The sequence below is a fragment of the Mus caroli genome, chromosome 18 (genome assembly GCF_900094665.2).
Source record: "Mus caroli chromosome 18, CAROLI_EIJ_v1.1, whole genome shotgun sequence".
Taxonomy (NCBI): Eukaryota; Metazoa; Chordata; class Mammalia; order Rodentia; family Muridae; genus Mus; species Mus caroli.
In genome coordinates this window covers 80,163,867-80,179,457 of record NC_034587.1, presented here as the reverse complement: position 1 = coordinate 80,179,457, position 15,591 = coordinate 80,163,867, and the positions used below count along the sequence as shown (strand labels likewise).

The following is a 15,591-nucleotide window of genomic DNA, read 5'->3' as shown; positions in this document are numbered from 1 at the left end:
CCTCTCCTCTCCTCTCCTCTCCTCTCCTCTCCTCTCCTATCTCTCTCCTTTCTTTTTTTTTTAAATTCTGGAAATTCTAATTGTTATACTTCTAGGGAGTTAGGCATGGTGGTTTTAAGCTCAAGGGAGGGGCAGTTTGTGGCTGAGCAAGCCTGAAATAAAAACTTTGTGGCCTTCAGCGTTTCCAGGTGTGGCTGTGATGTCTAGCAGGTTGGAGCCTTTTAGGCACCTTGGCCTTTTAAAAGGTGACCTGTTAGTGCTCGTCTAGGAAGGGCCTAGCTGAGAGAGGCAGGGAACCATGCCCCTTGTAAGATGTTAACAGGCTTTCCTTAGCCTCAGTAGGCCTGAAGTTGTATCCTGACTCAAAAAGGGAAAAGGAAGCCTGGGTGTTGAGACGCTCTCAGAAAGCCAATACCTCAGATATTGTCAAGCGGTAGAAATAGGTTTTTATAATCAACACACCAGTTGTAGCTCAACCTCACAGGGAGGGAACATGCCAGAGCCGGAAGTAGCACCTTTCCTTCTCCCATTAAATTCTAAAGGAAAACCTTCCAATTGCCCTGCCACCGCAGAACATCACATGTGTTAATTCAGACAGTTAATGCGATTTTAGAGGGAAACTTATTTTAGAAATACCAGGCTGAGGCTAGGCAAACAGTGTGTCTTGGTGGCTGGATTCTGATTGCTGTTGTCTCACCCCTACACACACACACACATACACACATACACACACACACACACACACACACACACACACACACGATATCCCATGGGAGAGGTTGTAGCATGTATTTACATGTGTTTCTTTGTTAGTATTGTGTCAGCTACTTAAGACTATCCTGATCCGCTAAGAATGCGGTGTGTGTGTTTGTGTGTCTGTGTGTGTGTGTGTGTGTGTGTGTGTAACTTGAGGTGAAGCCCAGAAGTTTTCGTAAGGCCCATTCATTCATTCATTCATTCACTAAAAGATTTTAGTGCCACCTGCATATGCATTCAGAATATTTAAGTTTAAGTTTGTTAATTATTATTTATTCATACAGGATGATGAAAACAGTGAGAGTTTTGAATGAAGACCGAAATATCTTTTTTTTTTTTAATTGTAGGCATGTCTTATTTTCTACTCCTCGGCATCTCTTTTGCATAACTGTTAGCAAACAATGGATAATTTTCTTTCATTGCTTATTATGTTAATATTATGATAATGTATTTAAAAACATCTAGTTGTGTAGTATACTTCAAAATTACTCTTTAAAAAAAAATGATGGTATTCCAGTCTCCTACTGTGAGGCTCTTGAGGTTGATTTATGGGGTGGCGGGCTGTAATAAGCTGTTCTAGGCCCAAAGTAAGTAAAAATGGATTTGGGTAGAAAGTTAAGAGGTTTTATGTTAATGTGTTGGGAATCCTAACAGATTTCCAAAAGTTTGCTTGGATGCGAGCAGCCAGTACTGCCACCGCTGGGCGTCTTTTCCCTGGAGTCAGTCAGTCCTTCCTGTGGTTGGGTCCAGAATGTTGAGAATGGGATTGCTCAAGCTCTGCTCTGGTCATTCGATGGATGCTAGGGCTGCAGGTCTTGTCATTTGGTTTCCTTGATGGTTTTCAACGCTTGTTGGCAATGGAGTTGAACCCAGGACCTGGCTAGGAGTGAAGCCCATGCAGGCACAGAGAGCAGCGAGGGGGTCTGAGCACAGCAGGGTCGGGAGAGTGGTGGCTTTCCATGTTTCTGAATCGGCCTCCTCTGCTGGGCTTGGCCCTCACTGCTCTTTCAGCCTGGGTGTGTTCACCCACCTACGTGCCAGCCATGACGTGGAAGAGGCCAAGGGCAAAGGTTAACTGTTGTGTGCCGGCTGATCATGTACAGTGAATGCCTTCAGCAGCGCATTCTTGATCAATGGTGCCTGTCTTGGAGGCAGGCTCCAGCTGTGGAGGAGAGAGCCCCAGCCAGGGGTTGCCAAGAGTCTTGGCTGCTGAGGCCTAGGCCAGGGTCCCTGTGGGTGGAGTGGGGCCTCAGCCCCTGCAGGGAGCTCTTTGGGCCTTAGGAAAGATGAACAAACAGAACATCTCAAGAAATAGATAATTATTGATTAGGCGGATCAGAATTGGCAAAGAACTTGCAACAATAATTTCCTCAAACAACTTAAGCTGTGAGGGATTTTGGAATTGAATTATTAAAAACCAGCTTATCTCTCCCCTATCCCTTGCCTGTTTTTCTTTCTTTCTTTCTTTCTTTCTTTCTTTCTTTCTTTCTTTCTCTCTCTCTCTCTCTCTCTCTCTCTCTCTCTCTCTCTNTCTTTCTTTCTTTCTTTCTTTCTTTCTCTCTCTCTCTCTCTCTCTCTCTCTCTCTCTCTCTCTCTCTCTCTCTCTTTCTTTCTTTCTTTCTTTCTATTTTATAGACCAAATGGATCGCTCTCCGTGGCAGTTTTCTTAATAGGCAGAAAGGAGAGAGGACGGCTTGTACTTTGGAGGCACTAGAACAGTTGTAAATTATATATTCTTGATTATCCTTAAGAAATAAAAACCAAAACAGGGTTTCTTTTTAAAGAAAGGAAACCCTGTGCAGTTTGTCTTTGAGCCTTCTCTCTCTTGCCAGACCACAACTTCAGTGTTGCCAGACTTTCACGATTCATACACATCGTGTGTGTGTGTGTGTGTGTGTGTGTGTGTGTTTACCTGTGCAGGGTGAAAAGAAGGCCTTGGGGAGACTCAATCTCCTCAACTACAAGCTAGGAGTCAGGGTAGTGACATCCATCTGTCTGGCAATGAGAAGAAAGACCCTCAATAAGTTTACAAATTAAAACTGTACAGAGAACTGAGGGCACACTACCGTGCTGAGTTCTGGTTTTTAGGTACAGGTACATCACCCACCCTCCCCCACCTTTTCAGTTTCATAATCAAACCCTAAAAAACTTGACTTTATGCAAACAGTGCGTGAGACTATTGAATCATAGACAGAGCAGATATTAGGCAAGGATTAGTTACCACCCAAGCCCAGGTTCCAAACAAAGCCAGGACAATTTAGGTAGATTAGAGCAAAGGAAAAAAATGTGTGCATAGGAAGGGTATTAAAGCTGACAGATGAACAGTGCAGGGGGACAGATTCTCCTGCAGCAGCTGCGACTGCGCCATTATCTTGACAGGTGTCAATTAAGAATTACTGCCGGCTGGAGTCGTTTTTTCCAGCCCAGCTGTCTGCGTGTGAAAGAAATAACACTTTACCCTTGTCACTGTGTTAGTTCTTAGCTATAGCCTCAAAATGAGTGTTGGTGTGCTAATCGATAACTAGTGTATTAGCAATTTTGCACATTGATTTATGAGGGGGGCAGCTCCTCCCGTGCGGTTATTAGCTGCTGATTAAATGTGCTTGTGCCCAGCTCAGGGTGGATATATGTTCCCTGAGAGGCCAGGTCTAGAACAATCTTCTACGAGACTATGGTTCAAAACACTTTCATCATTGTAAGTCGTTAACTAGACAAGCCCCACTTAGCCAAGGGCAGGAGCCGCACCTGTACACTGGAGCCTCTGGTGAGCGCCCCCATCCTGGCAGCCTGCGCCCACGCCATACTCTTATTGTTGTCCCCGTGCCTCGCAGGAAACCCTATAAAAAGTAATGGTAAATTATTCCAAGACAGGTTCAAGTTCACAGTGGACAAAGAACAGAAGGCATTTTATTGGCACCTTCTTAGAGGAGGCGGCACCTCCCACCGCCTACCTGTCCACCAGAAAAGCCAGTGCCCTTGAGCAGAAGAAGGTTTCTTGGCTCAGGGAAAAGGGACATAGGACTTTTTTGTCTTAGCTCATCCCCCCCCCCCAACTCAAGAATAGCACTGATGACAATAATGTAAATATATTATTACGCCACAGACTATTGAAGATTAGGATAACCAACAAATGACAACATGGATATGGGATAAAGTGTTGACATTTGTGAATGGATACCTTTGTAGTGGGCTGGTGGATATATTTTAATATGATATTTTAGTAGTGATTAAAGGTAACAGGAGGCTGCTGACAGACTGTCAAACTGACCTGAGGAGGTTGGTCACTGTAAATATCAGATGTTTGACATACTCACCAGAAAGGTGTGGCTGGGCAGAGTGGAAATAGGTGATTTTTTGTTTTGTTTTGTTTTTTTTTTAAGTTTTTATCAATAAGGCAGATAGAGGATGCCCTCACAAACGCAAGGAAGCACCCACCACGGTATTTTTCACCCAGGAAGGTATTTATTTATTAAGTTGATAACGTTTTGAAAAGCAATGAATATAATTTTTGGGACAGCAGTTTGCTGGAGCGATAACACCCCTAGAATTGTATACAGCCGGGAAGGATCGTTTGTCCTTGAGACACGAGACGCACTAAACAGCATTGTCATGACACCAGTGAGGTGGGAGGACAGGTTAACGTGTGCATACTTCAGGGTCTTTTCTCGAGATGGAAAAACAGGCTTAGCCATAACAGTGGTTTCGTTTTGATTTTTTTTTTTAATCTTGAACTAAATTTTTTTTTTTAAGACTAATTTTGGAAAATTTTTGCCACCAGAAGTGGTTATGTTGAACATTCTCAATCCTTTCTAATCATGGCGATTTTTGGATACACATCTCCTCGTGGCTAGGAATGCTAAGGTGACGTAGTCGGGTGATGAGGGAGCCACTGGTTGTGCTCCGTGTGGAGTGGGCCTCGAGCTGTGGCTTGGTTTGGGGTAGAGGCGTGCAGGTGTCTAGAGCAGTGCCTGCTCATACCCCCGGAGGTGTGATAACTGCGGTGGTCACACTGTCCCTTCTGGAGATGGCGGGTCCCGGTGGGTGCTGCTGCGGTACCCTGCCATCTGATTGTTTAGGTGACTCACCTGAAAGACGTAAAAAGCTCAGTACTGCCTGGAGGAAGGAGCTGATAGTTCGTGCAGAGTTTCTATACCTTTAAAAATCCGATTATTAATGTTTACTGCCAGGGAAGCGTGCGTGGAAGCCTGCACCTGCAGCCGGGGCCTTCTGTGTTCTGGACTCGGTGCTCCATCGATGGCTAAAGTATTAGTTGACAGTGACTTAAAATATTAATTTTTGTGTGTTCCTATTTTTTAAATAGACCTAGACAAATACTGAGTTGGGTATGGCTACCTGGAGCCTGGTTTATATTTTAACTTTACTGAGGAAATACCGTTAAATACGGATTTAGGGAAACGCAGTAGGGTTGTTTCCTGAGAATGGTGTAAACTTCCCTCCAGTCACCAGTCTTAATGGTTATTGTCAAGCAAGGAAACAAAGGTCATATCTGAGGGATTTTTGAGCTAGATCTGTTTTAGTACATCCTGTATTAAATCACCTGCTTGGATATTCTGGCTTGGGGATATCTGGATTGAATTTGTATTTTAATTAGCATTAAATTGTTTATAGATTCCTCTGTTCCACTGTGAAATAAAACTTAACAGTGAGGGAGACTCACAACTTGGTCTTTCCACCCCAAGTTTCCTAGGAAGGCCTTGCAGTCCAGCTCTGGCCTGAGCTCCTGTCTCCAGCCTCTCTGATCTGGGTTGGCTGTGTTGTTCACCCCACACGGCTGCAGCAGTCGGTAGCTTCCTCAGATGGTAGACGCTGTTTTCTTTCCACATCTGTTGTGTCTCTGAGATTCTCTACCAACACAAACAAGGATTTGTTCTTTGCTTTTTGAAGGTGTGTGTGTGGTGTGTGTGTGTGTGTGTGTGTGTGTGTGTGTGTGTGTGTGTGGAGGGGGTGGGTGGGGAGTCGAGAATCCATTACTTGGTGGTATTTTTTTTTTTAGATGATTTTAATTTTTTTGCTGGGGAATATCATGCAGGGTTCCTTGATTCTTGTGACTGTGGCACGTTCTTCAGGAAAGAAAATAGCCAAGTTAAATCCCCGAAAGCTACCAGGCACAGGGCTACAACTTCTGTCTCCAGCAGGGTTAACACCACACCAGTTCCAGACTGAATCTCATGTGCCTTTCTTAAATTTGAAATAGAGGCATGGGCATGTCTGCCTCTATGTGGTGTATGTGGTGTGTGTGTGTGTGTGTGTGTGTACTGACTGCAATCTTAAAGGTGTGTCTCCAGCTTCCTGCTGGAGAAAATAGTGTCTGGGAAATATAGGTCAAATAGTTACACGCCCATAAATTCTACCCAAAAGCTGGTTGGAAGGTGTCAGCGAACGAAGACTGATGGACAGCAGGGTGTAGGCTGGATTTTAGAGAATTTGGTTATAAAAAATATTCTCAGTTTTTAGTGAAATGCATCTTCAGCAAGATGTAGAAATAAATTAAATCAGCGGTGAAGGTCAGTACACACTCCGACTTGGGAATGTGAACTTTTCAGAAACCTGTATTTATTACATTTTACTATTTTTAAAAAGCCAGCGGTAAGATTCATAGCAAGAAATGGCACGCCATATCAATGAACATCGTGCCGAAGAGAAGGCTCTGTACGGAGTGGCTGATGTGCCTTATTGGCGAGTCACCCCTGCGCCTGTGTCATCGCTAAAGCTCAGCCTTAAAATATATGGAGTTAAAAACGCAAGTATTGTGACTAATATTTATTTCAAGTACAGAATGTGTCACAGCAGTGGGGCATCCTATTATTAATGCAGTAAACTGTGTAATACTCCGTTAAGAGCCTGCCCTGCTTCAGTTCTTAGCTACGTGAGAATAACAGTAAACCATGCCTGGTTTGGTCTGCTGTACTTTATTATTACCTGGGTAGGCACTGGCACCAAGAACAGCCAAATATGGGCAAATAATGTGACCATAAACAACATCCCAGCACATAAATTCCTTTGAACTGTCCCCAAACTTTAAGAACATGTATGTATTTATATATTTGTATGGATATACGGTGGCACATTTTTGTGCATGTATATGTGTGTGTGTGTGTGTGTATACAATTTTAAAATGGAAGGAATCTGCTAGAAGTCCATGAAGTAATGGGATATAAATATTCTACATCAGCTAGGAAGTACTCCAGCTTGCTAGCACCAGGGCACTGCAGCAACTCCACACACAAGTACAAGGGAGATCCATGTATTATCCCGACTATACTGATTGCACATGTGGGGCGTGCTAAGTGGTAGCACTTGAGTTTGGTAGCATAAAGTTCCCTTCCTTCATTACCCCCCCCCCCAAAACAGGTTTTGAACTTGTCTTATTTGTCAACTACAAATCCATTGTAAGAAGCTATGGTAAAGAGAGGACGCATAAAAGGCTGGCCGACCTGGGCAGGGGTCAGGCATCCAGAGGTCACCCAGAGTTCATGGGGGGGGGGCTCCTCTACTGCCCTTTTCTTTCATTAACTGGAAAAACCAATGCCTTGAAAGGTCTCAAGGAGAGCCGACTTACAGCTGTGGTGTCCACGGAAGCTCTGCCTCCTTCTCCTCACTCTCCTGGCCTGCCGGGAGACTGAGCAATGGGCTACACCTGGGGCCTGACCTCACTGGCAGCCCCACACCAGGACAGCTGTCCTGCAGATAGAGACCTGGGGAGGGTGGCTTTGCTCTTATTTTTCTTCTGTCCTTCTGAGTTGCTCAAGATGAGGTGTTGACTTTCTGCAAGAGACAGGCTGTATTTAAACCGCGTGGCCCTTCACCACTGTGGTCCTTGTCATGGTTCTTCTCAGGAACCAGTGGGAGCCTGTGTGAATTATAACTCCATCCTAAGGTTCTCTAGCAGTTTTCTGACGGGCAGGATCTTGTTGTGGTGTTTGGCTAAATTTCTGGGAGTAACTGGCTAAAGGCATTAGACTACAGCGTCTGGCTTATTCTCAAAGGGGTTCTGCAAATTAATCACCCTGTGAGCTAAATTTGTTTATAGACATATTTGGAATGGAGAGCCCCACATGGGATACATTCTCTTCATTTGTTGTGTGAGCACCTGCTCAGAGCATTATGTGGTAGAGCCCACTGTTACCCAGTTTTGCGGTACCTGAGAATTCACAGTGGGGCTTGAGCATTGGGGAGAGTAGTAACATATCCATCCCTGGCCTGCCTCCTGGGGGCACAGAGTCATCTCTTGAGATGGAGGTAGAACAAGGGATTAAGGGCTCCTAGGACAGTGTGTGTGTATGTGTGTGTGTGTGTGGACACATGCGCACACATATAGTTCATTTGTCTGTTTCTATAGCAATTGCCTCTTAAAAACAATTTAGTAGTTTAATACAAAGGCAGTTAGATAGGTTTTTATGTGCTCATATAGGGAGGAATTTTTATTTATTTATTTTTTTTAGTTTCACACGTTCGGTTTTAATGGGTAATAATTGCATCTTTGTATTTTGGTGTCAGGCTGGTTATGAGGCTGAATTCTGTGGGCAGACTTTTGGCTACTGCGATTTTTTGAGGGGGAGAGTTCCAAGCCAGAGTCCCTTTCTGTTTCTAAGATAAGCCGAGCTTAGCAAGGTCCTTTCGCTTGCATTGCGATACACATTTACTTTCTTGCTTTTCCTTCTGGGGGCCCTGGGATCAGATATACATATGGCAGAGTGGTGGGACTTTTTTTTTTTTTTTTTTGAAAGATGAATTTCTTTAAGAGAGAATTGCCTCTATTCTCCCAGCCCTGGGTTCTCTCTCTTCTGAGATTTTTTTTCCCCACCTCCTCCCTCCAGCTTGTGGTTTGCAGGGCCTGACGTTCGCTCTGCAGCCTGGGCTCTGTATGTGCAGGGAAGGCAGTAAAAATGAGCACCAATCAATCTTTTCCGGAGAAGCCATGAGCATTAGAAGGCCACTACCCTGTGACTAAACACACCCCCTTTATGGAGTGTTGGTACTAATAAAGGACAGCTTATTACTGAGGCACAGACCAAAGCCTGGATGAGGTCAACCATGACTGACAGTCATCAGTCATTCTTAATGATACTTTTTCCCGAGCTTTCTAAGGGATTCTCAGCAGAGTGCAAATCACCCGGGGTCATTCATAGTTCATGTACCCACAGATGGCAGAGGTTTGGAAAGACTTCACTTTAAACTTGTGAAAAAAAAAAATCCTCACTTTTTTTTTTAAAAGGGAGAGAAAATACCCCAAAACAAAACATAGATTTTTCCCTCCCATATTGGAATGTTTTCATGTTCTTTCAACCTAATAGATATTTTACACACTACGCCACTTGTGCATTATTAAAATAGACATAAATTTATGTTTTATGACGTCTGTCTTCTTTAATTATTACCTTTGATGTCTATTGGTGACTAAAGGGAGCTTAACAGGATTTCTCTCTCTTCTTACAATTCGCATCATGAAACCCTGCTAGTCCCTGACAGATGTCTGTTCCTCACCTTCAAGATTATTTTATAAATCCCTTCCTGATGAGCGGAAGTGTCAAATCAAGGACAGGTCATAAGGTAAAAGAACAGACCTTTTAAATAGAGACCTTGGTCGTATATAAACATTCCGCACACTATCTGAATTTTTTATGGACTAAAGAAAAATTATATTTTAGCCGGAGGAAAGGAGAAGCTTAAACAGCAGCCCAGGCGTGAACGCATGACCCCACCCACGCTCTTACATGTGGCCGTGGGGAAGTCGTTGGGGTTAGTGGCTTTAAAACATTTCGGCTGGATTTGGAACCTGTCTGCTAATTGTATATGTTTCTATGAAGGAGGTTGACTTTCATCTAAAGAAGCCAATCGATTCTTGAGTGTATCTGGGTGTTGTAGGCAGTGTTAGACGGGGAATACAGGCCTGAGTCTTTGTTCCGTCACTGAGTTTTTCTCTTTTTCCTCTGCCAGGCCTCAGTTTACTTATCTGGAGGTGAAGGGTTTGTTTAATTAGAGAATTCTAAGAGCATTACTATTTTACAGCTAGCTCTGTAGTTTATTTAACCCCTCCAGTGGCACCTGACAGGAAACAATAGCTTTTCCTTCTTTTCTTTTCTTCTTTTTCTCCCCCCACCCCCTTTTATTTTAGAAACACTGATTATGCTCAGAAATGTGCTTTGGGTAACATCTTAGTTTACTTTTACTTGTTAAGTGAGCAAGTTGAAACAGGCAAGTTGGGGTTCTTCTGCTAGTTTGGTGTCTGATCCGGAGGTGGTGGGGCAGGGGATCTTGGGTCTGGGTGTGGACATGAGTGTCCTGGCTTCCTGGATCTGTGTCCATCTTCTCCCTGTAAGAGCAGACTCCACATGCACTTTTAAGGAAAAATAAAGACTTGCCGCTTGACGGGCACTGCTTTCAGCACCTGCTTACGGTTCTGGGGACCCGTGCGTGCTTGCTATGTATGGAGTTCCTAGTGTCACCTGTTGGGTGTGTGTGGTGTAGACACCTTCTTCTGGTTCTGTGCGTTGCTCTACACTTTGTGCTTCTGCTTTTAACCTCAGCGATTACTTTTGAGCGCCACAAGCCTCCCCTTGACCTCAGTAGATCTCTTAGAACTTCAGCTCAGGGGAGGAAGCTCACCCACATGGAAAGCAGAGGTCACAGCTAAGGCCCACCTTCTGTGTCCATCTGAGCCTAGAGGGGATGCTTTCCTGGATGGAGCCTTGGCAAATTCCTAAGGCAGTATGCACAGAGCGTAGAGGGCTTGCCTCTTCATGGTGGGCTTTACTCGATATTTATTATGTTTTATTGTGTTTTATTGCTTACAGATCATTCTTTATTGTGATAAATGGTGATACCTTAAGGTCAATTGTGTGTGTGTGTGTGTGACTGCGTTCTCTTGATTTTGTGTGCTTGGGTATTAAGTGGGTTGTGAGCTGCTCACACAAAGCCACTTGGTTGGAAGATGGTCTTGGCGTGGTTCAATGCTTTAATCTATGAGAATGTCAAGTGCCAGTTTGAAGAGTAAAATGTGGGCATTATAATCTCTGCTAAATAATTTTGAAATAAGTCCCATTTCCCAGCACTTGGGAGTTCAAGGCTAGCTTGGTCTATAGAATGAGTTCCAGGACAGCCAGGGCTACACAGAGAAACCCTGTCTCCATATCTCTTCACCTCTCCCCTCCCCCCAAGTCATAGCTCAGTAGGTCCATGTTCAAAACCAGCAACAAGATTTTTTCAAGACAGAAAGTCTTACCTGCAGACAGGAACACAAATTGACAATGTGTAAATATCTTGAAAATTGAGAAAAATATAATGGGTCCCGAGGGGAAAAGCATTCAGGAGTTGCTTTCTGGCGTACTTTTCCTTATACAATCAGCAGGTATTGTGTCTGCATGGACTGGGTCTCTCTTGCCCTGCTCAACCCCCCTTGTTTCTAGAACTTCCCATGTGTTCCCAGTGGTGAGTCCACTGAACCTCTGACTCCATTGTGATGACTCTCTGGTAGACATCTATCAAACACCATCTTATCTGTTTGTAAGTCCGCTCAGGCCTCAGATTTAAGTCTGGGGTTCTGGCTACAAGTTAGAGTGTGATTAATAATTGGCTAATGTAGCTTTTATTTATCGCAGGCTAGCACATTTCGCCGTTGCCCCAGTTAATTCATGTTAAATGTAAGCTGTCGTTCAATCTGTTTTTCAGCCCCCGCCCCCACCCCCCAAACTCGGCCAATCCCAAGTCTATCTTTTACTTTTCGAGAAACAAAATCCTTACACAGGGCACAGACTCACTCGGTGCCAAAAAGTTGATTTCCTTTTTAGAGGAGCCATGCATCAGCGGCTCTCCCAGCTGCGCTGTCAGCTCTGACAGAATGACATGTGTCATTTATCAAAGGGGCCAGGCTGGGCCTTGGGAAAGGCGGCCACAAAGCCTGAGAGAGTTCATTTTGCAGTCCCCTCCTACCCTCCAGGAGCCCTTGCCAGGAAGCCTGTGTGTTATGTCTCCCAGCCTTACTGTAAGTCCTTCATCTCTCAGAGTTAACCCTCCCCAGCCAGGACCATGCAGGCTGTGTCTGCTGCCCAGGAGACTCCGGGGCCCAAACCCGTGATTGTTCCCAGCCTGGGAACAGATGTCCTGCATCACTCTGTGGCACACCCCATGGAGCCCCCATTTCCCTGCTGGGAGTGTGTGCCTGTGCACGGCCACGCCCCTGTGTTAACAGGCCCCAAGTGTCCCTTCAGTGGTCAAGGTTAGAGGCGGGAAGAGCCTGGCAGAGTGGCTGCCCTCTGGTTGGGGAGCAGTTGGGTCTTGGTTATTTTAGAGCTTTCCTAGAAGTGTTCACCCTAGGCTGGTTTTGAAACTATTTCTTAAAACTGGATATATCTCTTTCTCATGCTTGCTTAGCATGTGTAGTCTGCTTCCTGCCTGCAAGGAAGGTCTTTCCATATAAAACATGCTCAGAAGGAATTTTGAGGACTCCTTGTCCCCACCCCCCCAAACCCATCTTTACTCTCAAATTATTTACTTTATTTGGATTTTCTAAGACCACCAAAGAAGTGAAAATACAACAACAAACTAGCCAGGGTGGGAATTGGCGTTAGAAATCTAAAAAGCATTTGCCTAAAATAAAGATTTTCCTCTCCCGAGAAGAGGGGAGTTTTGCCTTTGAGTTGGAGTGAGCGTGTGGGCGGTTTTCTTCCTCCTGCCCCTGGACTGTGTGCAGTCCTTCCCCATGGCGGTCATTTGCAGCATCAGACAATGTTTAAAGAGATGACAGGGAGACCGTTGCCTCAGCCAGGAACTTTCCAGAAAGATGTCCTATAAATTAGCCAGTGCTCAGGAGTGGCTGCTTCCTAGGCTGAGCTGGCCCTTTCATTTGTCTACATAAGGCTAATTTATTTTTGCAGCCAGATGTGGGCTGACAGCCATCACTCAGGGCCTCCCTCCCCCTCCGTCAGGAGGGGCCGGGAGACAGTCACGTTTCCCATTTTACAGAATCCCCATCAACATTATTGAAGATGGATGTATCTTTAAAGCAAAGATTGATTGTGGATATCGGAGTTATGGTGTCATTTATCATGGTGAATATTATTTAGACTTGGGTTGTACAAGGCTGTAACTTGAGACACAGCCAGGGGAGGGACAACCTGAGAACCAGGATCTGTGAACTTTAATGGATGGATGCTTTTTTCAAAGCTCAACTCTCTGTAGTATGATTTACCTCTCTTACTGGAAGGAAACAAGCATTTTAGTCTTAAAGGGACAGCATTCCAGATTGTCCTGTTTACCAAGTCCGGCTCTTCCTTCCCATCTCAAAGGCCAAGGCTGCTCAGAACCAGGCAGAAATACTGCGAAAGGCTGAGAGGCATAAGGGCCCATAGCCATGCAGTGTGAACAGAAGGCTGCTCTCCCTCTGACCTTCTCCAATCTCGTAAGATTACATGATGCTTGAAGTACAGGGGCAAATGCGAGCATGCTCGTGTCTGGGGACAGTGAAGATGGTGTTAGCCGGGAGCCTCTAGGTTGGAAGGCAAATGACACCTACAATATCCCAGGCCACAATCAAGGAAGATGTATGGCTATCTATAAGGGCTCAAACATGTCCCAACACTTGTTTAGCTACAAGCTCCCAGGAAGCTTGATGCATAGGATCTAAGCTTCCACAGACAGGTCAAAGTTCCTTCCTTTTGGGAAATGGCAGGGTGGTACTGCTTTGCTGGATGCAGGGAAACCTAACCCATGGTCTGTGGGTTTCATGGGAGAGAATAGTTATGGATGCAGGCTAGCACAACATCATAAGCTTACTTAAGACATTGAGACTTGCATTGCTTTGTGATTCTGTTGCCCCGGCCATGATGATAGATTCTGTAGATGGCGGTGTCATGTTGCCCTGTCAAAAGGCCAGACATTCCTAGTTAGAAGATTTGTTCCTTTTCCCTGAAGTGTGCACTTAGGAATTCACACCTGAGTATGCACATCAGCAGCAAGGTGGCCACCTCATTTCTGATGAGCAGCATCCAGTGCCTGGGTGGATGTGTTGGCTACTTAGGCCCTGGCTTCTTGGCTTCCCAAGTTCAACGCTTTGTTTTTATTTCTTCCATCTCAGGAGTTTATAGTGAACAGAGGAACTTTTAAAGCCAGTGTGGGGCATACTGCTGAATTCTGACCAGCCCTGGTCAGCAAAGCTCCCAGCAATCGTGGCTTTAGTGACTCTGGGCCACAGCGAACCGCGAGCATGGCTCTTAGCATCTTCTAAATCCCTCTTTGTGTCTTCTACATAGTTCTTGCAATGGTATAGAGTTTGTTGAACAAAAATGAATTCTTCTTATTCAGCGTACTCTGAGCACTCAGCTGGGGGAGAGGAATACTGTCTAATAATGTGGACAGGTTTCTAGTGTAAAAGATGCCAGACCATGGGGGGACCCACTGGGACACACAAGTGCGGTGCAGGCTCACAGTCAGAACATTCCCTTTGATGACTGAGTAACTGAGGCTCCATTGCAGAGAGCGCCAGCATGCCCCAGGACCCCAGGCTAAGCGAGCAAGTGGACAGTTGGTTCATATGGGCAGCCCCAGGATGGGGGTAGTGTTGATTGGGAGAGGAAGTGGGATTCAGGTAGTGGAAGCAGGGATGATGAGAGAAGAAGCAGAGAGAGAGAGAGAGAGAGAGTTTAGTTGTGTTAAACTAACTCCCATTGGGTGGTGGGTCAGATGACCCAGGAATGGCCTTCCTTATAAATTTGACCTTAAAAAAAAAAAAAAAAGAAAACAAGAAAGACTAAGGTACAAGAAGAAGGAATGGACAAAGGAAGACGGTAAGAAGAATCGCCTTCAGAGCCAAAGGGAGGTCCAGTAAGTCACAGCTGGAAAACGTGGACCTGTCCATCATCCCCGTCGTCTCTGGGACTTTCTCTGAGTGGGGTGATGTGGGCCGTCACAGGGCAAATACCAGGAGCACCTCCTCTTACTATGACTTATGGGTCTGTGTTTACCTGGGAGTTAAAAGCAGGTTCCTGCACTTGGAGGACCATATGAGATGTCTACAAACAGGAAGTAGTTTATCAAATTCGTATGAATCATGGCATGCATAATGTTGGTTGAGGTCAAGTCATTACACTAAATATACCATAACCATTATTAATGCACGAGGCGCTCTGCTGTCTTTGTGATATAGGGCTGCGATTTCCTGATGAAGTGGTGTTTGGGGATAAGGGATCAGCAGCGACTCTGTCTCAGTGACTGACAGGCACACGGGGGCCCCGTGTGTTCCTGACAGGCAGCGTGTATGGAGAAGTAAGAAGGAGAACTAGGCACACAGAACACAGAAACTGAAGGGACCCGGCTTGGGCAACCCTGGCCCCACATCCGCGAGGGGGCCAGATTTATCACGGCACATTATGGAGTGCAGCAAATGTCACGAAAACCATTGTTTTTTAATTTTTTTTTCTGGGGGAGTTTGAATGAAGTGATTTATGGTAGTTATTCATCTTAAAGGGCCATCCATCAATTTTTTAGTTGCTAGGCAATCAAACCAGCAGCTGTTTGCTTTGAATCAAGCTGAAAAGTTGTCAGTCAACACACGCAGGTATGACCTTAGTGGCTGTGAACATCATGCACACAAAATTAAAGAGATGTCGTCTTTCCCCCCCAGTTCCCTTGTCTTCCCCGTGATTTGTTGGCGTGGTACTGGCCCTTCCTGGCTAGCACCAGAAAAAAAAAAAAAAAAAAAAAAAAAAAAAAAAAAAAAAAGGGGGTGTGGAAAATTCCTTGACTGGAAGCTCAAAAATGTCCCTCCTACAGCGTGTTTCACTTGCATTCTGCATCTGTGCCACCCTGGACAGATTGCTC

The 15,591-nt window shown here is 45.0% G+C and overlaps 1 protein-coding gene across 2 annotated transcripts in view; it reads left to right on the top strand.

Annotated features, from left to right (window-relative positions):
- Window positions 1–15,591, top strand: part of Tshz1 (teashirt zinc finger homeobox 1) — a 75,149-nt gene that overhangs the window by 4,318 nt on the left and 55,240 nt on the right. The gene's annotated exons all lie outside the window — the stretch shown is intronic.